The 6,388-nt window shown below is 42.8% G+C and overlaps 1 protein-coding gene across 1 annotated transcript in view; it reads right to left on the reverse strand.

Annotated features, from left to right (window-relative positions):
- LOC138767100 (protein PBDC1-like) overlaps nt 1–6,388 on the reverse strand; it is a 97,985-nt gene that overhangs the window by 32,231 nt on the left and 59,366 nt on the right. The window lies entirely within an intron of this gene.

Consider the following 6,388-nt stretch of genomic DNA (forward strand, 5'->3'; position numbering starts at 1 on the left):
GTATTATTTTCTAACCTCCTTTAAAGGTGGTCATAGCAGCCGATTTCATAAGGATTGGCTAACTCTCCTGACTCTACCCAGATGGCAGGAGGGAGAAAGATCACGCTGTTTCATCATGCTCCGTTCTATTGTTCTTGGGTGGATATGCCGCTGCCAGAAGTGTTTGGCGGTAGCTTTCTCCCCATTCTAAATGAATTTTGAATAAGTGTATATATGGGGATAGCTGGTGGCCAAACATCTGAAATGTATAGCCAGCTTTAGAGATGTGTACGGATGATAAGTTCTATTTGCACATGTGGACAATATAAGTAAGGCCATGTTGGTTATAATTCTATGTAATTTGTAGAGTTGTGCTCAGCCGATCACATTGTATTGTGAAATATTAGTTCATTTGTATTGGTGTCATTCCCAGCAAGTGCAGTGTTCACAAGAGGCCTGTCTGATTTAATTATACTGATTTATTAACCACTTGAATGCTGGACTATTTCCCTTCCCCCCAAGCTCTTCCTGCCATGTTCTCTATACTTACAGTGTGGTTTGCAAGTAGTTCCTGTCATCTGTAATATATATATATAATATATATATACACACCACACAGGCTTAGCAGTTGTCTTTGTACAATTACCCCCTAGGGGGCATCAGTGATTGACAGCCACCCTCCTGCTCTAACATGTGGCATTGGTAAACAGTCAGATGCCAACCATTTAACACTTTAGTTACCCTAATTAATACTAATTACGACACCTACGGGGGGGTTAATTGGGGGAGGGGAGGGGCTCCAAAAAGAGTCTCGTAATAGACATGCACAGGCGAATGCATTGCAATAAATTGAACTGTAGTTAAAGGGGTTGTCGGGGGTTATAGAAAGGCGGACACAATATAAAATATAAAACGTTGATCTCCATCTCATTTTACAACTTTACAAAACTAACTCAGTTTCTAAAAAATGTGTAAAAAGTCTTTCTGACCCTCTGATTTTAATTTCATGACTATATATTTTTATATTTGTTAGACTTTCCCCACAATTTTTTTTTCAGGTTATTTTTGCAATATTTTATTTTTTACCTTTTTTTTCCTTAGTCATGTTGTGAGTGAAGATTACAAAAAATTTCCATTTCCTTTTCAATGTAAAAACAAGTTCTTTGCTTATTTTTTATGGGTAACCTGCATGGGTATGGGTGGATAGGATAGCAGAAGGCCTACGTTTTAACTACTTTTATGTGTGTGTGTGTGTGTATATATATATATATATATATATATATATATATATATACATACATACCTTAGACTTTGATCGACTGTATCCGTACCCCGTACCCATACCAGCAGGTTCAGCCATCAGTCTCAGGTGATAGCGTGATAGCGGTCAGCCGTGATGGAAAATCAAAGTCTAAGGTATGTATGTAAGTATGTACAATCATTACTTGTGATCGTATTTTTGAAGATAAGACGTCGTTCGGTCGTTCGCAGTAGATACGAACGCAATACCAAAGAAATAGCGAAGAAAAAACGATCGCAAATATGATCATAAGTAATGATTATCTTTCCATGGAAATGAGTGAACGTTTTCAGGTATTTCGCAATAGCAGTCGTTTGAGATCGTTAATTGTTAACGATTATGCGAACTATAATCGTCCGGTGGAATAGGGCCTTTAGTCCTTGGTGGTAGGAGGGGGATGCAGCTGCAGCTTTTTATTCAGTGAAACAGTATGAGAGGGACAAGATAACACAACATCTGATCCCCCCTGCCATGGTAGGAAAACTTTTATCATTGAGGATCGGTTCCCCCAGCGTCTTTGCAATCCGTTTTTTTTTTCATCCGTTTTTTGCAAAAAACGGATGAGAAACGGATGAAAATACAAATGCATTTGTGTGCATCCATTTTGATCTGTTTTTCCATTGACTTCCATTGTGAAAAAATGGAACAAAACAAATGCGTTTATTTAAACGGACACAAAAGTAGTGTCAGCTACGTTTTTGTGTCTGCCAAAAAAACGGATCCCTTTTGATCCCTTTTTTTTTTTACAATGGAAGTCAATGGAAAAACGGATCAAAACGGATGCGCACAAATGCATCCGTTTTTTGCAAAAAAACGTATAAAAAAAAACGGATTGCAAAAACGCAGTGTGAACCTAGCCTAAGTATTTAAAGGTGACCATGCAAATGAGATATTCTTGGCCAAACCTGCTGACCTTGGCAGGACCGCCCAACTTTTCACCTGGATCGCTTGTCACCTGTTGATTTCTAGCACCCAATTCTTTTTGTTCTCAGGCAAATAAGCCAGCCTTAATAATAGGAAGAAATATAATAATAGTGTAGAATATAGAATAATTAATTCTTTCTATAAAATTGTATTCTTCATCCGCTGTATAGCTCGACATGAACCCTTGAAATACGTGGCACAAGGAATATAGAAGAATATTTAACACCTATTCTCAGTCTCTGTGGAAGGACCTGACCCACTGAGCTGACTCTTTGTATCCTGGGTAGGGCAGGAGGTTCCTCGCCCTTTGCTGGAATTCACGGCTCATTATTCCAAACTTATTCCAAAGTGGACTGAATAAACCTTGAGAATAACATCCTATAACTGAGCCGATGCCCGGTAGCTAAATACTCAGTGTATTTCTTAAAGGGTACGATCCCTATTAATGGTTTTACAAAGTCAGGAGTTAGCATTAGTAGAGGGGGTGTCCGTGGGCGCCAATCTTTTTCTATAGACTCCGGCCTCTTTTGCTTAATCTGATTTACTTTCTACTGAAATCAATGTGACTCTTATAGAGCCGTACTGACAGCGCTCACATGCCGACTCATTACTGTAGATAGTATAACCTGGTAATGCTGTATAGTAACATTAGAAAACCCATGATCATATACCCTTCACGTGCATGTGAGTTTTATACTGTGAAAAGTCATAAAGGAAGAATAGTCTCCAGGCACCTTCTTTACTGTAGATGATACAGCAAATACAGACAACGCGTTTCAGACCATGAGGAAAGGACTCGCACAGCCTGAAACGCATTGCACTTGCTGAAAAGTTCTAAATACGCTACAATAATGAAGATGAAAAAAAATGACCTTTCCACTCTAAATTCCATTAGGCGAGCACTCTGTAAACCAGAAATCCCAATAGTCTGATATACAATAAGCACAGCCCGCTAGCACGTTTTCTTTTCTATGGAAGTAGACAGGAAGGAGCCGTGGTATGAAGATTTAGGAACAGTGAGAAGGTGTATAAAACATTACTGGCTAAAGTGACAATCTCCTATACCAGGGATGGGGAACCTTCTGCCCTCTGTTGCAAAACTACAATTGTCATTACAATCCCATAGGGATCCCAGTGGTATGTACCATACCGATAAGACACTTATTGCCTGTTATGTGTATAGGTGAAACGCTATGGGAAAACCCCTTTAAACACTCCTGTGATGACATCATCATGGGTGAAAAATGAGTATGTAATGTGGCAATTGGATTACTTCTATTAATGTTGCATGGCCATCATGTTTATTATATCTACATAGGAGTAGTGGAGCATAAAACGTATGGATAAGGTAAGTATGTCACAATGATTTCGCTTTACACTTTGCATATTTGTTGCCAGACCCTTCCTGTGTTGCAAGTCCCCATTGACGAGTCACAATTCTGCTTCCATTTCCTAGAGACTTAAAGGGGTACTCCAGCGGGGGGGGGGGCACTTTTTTGCTGGGAACGGGGAGGAGGTGGCCCAGGGAAAAGACGTCCACTCACCTCCCCGATTTCAGCGGCGGGTCCCGGGTGTCTGACGTGACGTCTCAGGTCCACTCAGCCACTCAGTAAAGGAGGCGGGATCCGTTTCAAGTCCGCTCAGATCCCGCCTCCTTCACTGAGTGGCTGAGCGGACCTGAGACGTCACGTCTCGGGCCCGCGTCAGACACCAGGAAGCGGCCGGGAACCAGGCACCAGATGCGGGACCCGCCGCTGGAACCGGGTATTTCCAGATACTCACCAGATCCCTGCTGATCTCATCATCCTGGTCCGGTTTTAACAAAAGGAAATGTTTGCTTGCTCAGTCAATCACCGACTAAGGAAAATCACTGCTGTGGCCTGTGATTGGCTGAGCAGGCATTTTCTATGAACTGAAACAGGAACAGTAAATGGTGATCAGTGGGGACTAGTGTTAAGCAAGCATGCTTGATCGAGCATAGGGATGCTTGGAACTGCTCGATGTTGGACTGAGCGCGTGGTACTCAGGTGAAAGTGCAAGTCTCCTTCCCACATGTTTGGTGGCTTTAATTAGCCAATAAAAATGCAGAGAAGGCCTGGCACATCCTGTAATGCTGTAGGCTACCAGCATAGCAGTCTCCGTACAGTGAGCATTTTACAGCACAGTTACAGTACATCCAGTGACTCACAAGTGACATCTTCTCTGATTGGAGTCTCCATTTTTCATCGCCTTCCCCACTTGGCCCAGACTGTCATGACAACATCTCCGCAAAATACATACACACATACACACATTAGGCACTGCACCACCTACCCACCTTTATATAAGTTGCCCATCTATAGTGGCCCAAATGGTAATAATGCCCCCTTTTGTAGCCCATGCAGTTTCCTTATTAATACCCCTAATAATGTCCCATAAAGAAGTCACCCCATATTAGTGGCCCCACACAGTAGTTACCCCATAATTTTCCCCATTATTTTCCAGTGTCAACATGCCAAGATAACATAACCTGCCTGTGCCAGGACGCAATGTTCACTCTTACCTTCTTTCTGTGGCCAAGAACAGTATATTGTGGGCTGTCCCATGGGGTCCATGGACTGGCAATCTGGGTGGCCCACCAGGCATTTGTCTGGTCCACCAGATTGGCAATCCAGGCCTGCCTTTAAACCCGGTTCACTTAAAGCTTGGCTCAGATGCCGTCATTTGGCAGGGAGAGATGCTGGAGGAGGGACAGCATTAGTGAAAGGAAAAGTTTAAGAAAGTAGGCAGGCTAGAAGCCCCTTTTGAGGACTAGTTATCTCCATTTGTAACACCTAAAAAAATAGATATCTCACACACTATACCAATACCACTATATTACTACACGACCTTCAATAACTGACGGCTGAATGACACTGGGAAGGGAGAGGCGGCGGGCCGAACAATCATTTTGCCATTTCCGTTCCATTTCTGTTGGGTTTCCATGACTTTCTTAAGATTTCAGGTGAACTAGACACACACACCCCTCTGACGAACAGGGGGCACCTGGTTAAATACTCTAATCTCCCATTGACTTTAATGGGGTTGATTACTCGAGTCAAGCACTCGAGTAATGAGAATTCTTGCATTTATGTGCTCACTCAACACTAGTGGGGACTGAGCGAGCATCAGAACAGTATCAGCGTAGGATAGTAATGGCGAGTAATGCTTTTTCAGCCACTGAAATGATTGGCTGTCCGTGGGCGGCTCAAGTCCGCTAGAACTGGAGCAATATCTTCACCTGGCTCATAGTTCCGATTGGGCATATTAGTGGTTGTCTTGATGAGAAAATCACTTTTGAATTTGACATAAAGATGGGGATACACCAACTATATATACAGTGGTACCTTGGTTTAAGAGTAACTTGGTTAAGGAGCATTTTGGAAGAAGCTCACAGTTTTTCAAAATTTTAACTTGGATTAAGAGCATTGCTTTAGTTTAAGAGCTCCATGGGTGGGAGAGTGGGGGAGGGGCATGGTCTGCAGAGCGGGGTCTACAGCACTGTACTCTGACCCAGGAAGTCTCTCTCACCTTCCAAATCATGGCAGATCCACTTCAGGCTGGGGCTTGCATCAGAGGACAGGACTGTGGAGGTTATCTCTTCATGGCTGTAACCCCACTCTCCCCGGTCAGAGAGTGCTGCTATACTGTGCCCACATCTGGCCTGCTCATTCCTTCAAACTCCCTACAGGCTATATAAGTCCTTGTGTTTCCTTTCCTTTCCATTCCTGCTATAATGAGCCTGCACTCACACTCAGCTATACACACTGCTGCTAAAATGTACCTGTACTTACACTCAGCTATACACACTGCTGTATAGAAAAGTTTCTGTCACTGTTCCAGATTGGTCCATGCTGAACACACTCCCCTCCTTCATTGCTGTCATGTGACCACACAGACCTCTGACAGCAGCCCTGCTTCTCTATTCTCTATTATAGGGATCTGCAGCTCCTTCTTGTATATACAAACTGCTGCTGTTTTTTTGATGATGAAGCTGCCATTCACACCTCTTAGTCTAGCCCCCCCCCCCCCCCCCCCCCCCCACATTTTTTTCAATATAGTTCATGACTATTTGGTCAAAAATACAGATAGTCAACCAAACAGTAAAACTCTTTTATATCGGGAACCAAGAGGCAAAGCACGAGGGTAGAAATACTGTCAGAATTA

The sequence above is a fragment of the Dendropsophus ebraccatus genome, chromosome 1, assembly GCF_027789765.1.
Source record: "Dendropsophus ebraccatus isolate aDenEbr1 chromosome 1, aDenEbr1.pat, whole genome shotgun sequence".
NCBI classification, from domain to species: domain Eukaryota; kingdom Metazoa; phylum Chordata; class Amphibia; order Anura; family Hylidae; genus Dendropsophus; species Dendropsophus ebraccatus.